The sequence below is a fragment of the Rhea americana genome, unplaced genomic scaffold (genome assembly GCF_003343005.1).
Source record: "Rhea americana isolate MKP2758 unplaced genomic scaffold, rheAme1 scaffold_103, whole genome shotgun sequence".
Lineage (NCBI taxonomy): Eukaryota > Metazoa > Chordata > Aves > Rheiformes > Rheidae > Rhea > Rhea americana.
Genome location: NW_028185073.1, coordinates 3,132,430 through 3,133,185, shown reverse-complemented (window position 1 = coordinate 3,133,185; position 756 = coordinate 3,132,430).

Here is a 756-nt window from a genome sequence, read left to right as displayed (position 1 = left end):
ATTATCACATTACCATTCAAGGCATCTTGGTTCAGCACACGAAAATATAACAAGGGACAGAGATCAGGTCATATTAGATCACAAATGCTAGGGTCTTGATAGTTGCACTTTCAAAGGAAACATTGCACCCTTTTATAGTCAGTAAATGTCCCATCATCATTTCTCATTTTTATGATGTACAGAGAAAGGAATGACAGTGGCAATGTACACAGTACACTGACTTCGGTCTCTTTGCTTGTTGCATAATATACAGTTACAACAAAACCCTACTGAATAGCTGTTATTAGCAGCAGGAGCTTTCCTTCATTAACCCATAGAGTCTGCATGAGCTAACCATGCAGGAGAGGATGCATGGGTGGGAAGTGCACTTGCCTCCTGTGTGTACGTATGTGCTACAAGGCTGTATATGCTACCTAAAACTAAGACAGACATGTGGATCCATTACTAATTTTCTCACAGATTTGGAGAAATTTCTCTTTATTTTCCTTACAGCAAGTAAGATGAAAAGACAAAGTGTAATGACACCAGAAGAAAGATGGTGATTCAGAAAGCCATACTTATGCCATGGGATATCTTTTATGGTGTTTATCTCCTAAAATAAAGGAATAAAGGGGAATTCAATAAATGAGAGGCTGTGGTACTGCTGCTGGCGCCCCAACGGCCCCGGCAACGCCCCGCGCCCGGGCGCCCCAACGGCCTCAGCAGCGCCCCCCCCCCAACGCCCCAACGGCCCCGGCACCGCCCCGCCCCCACGGC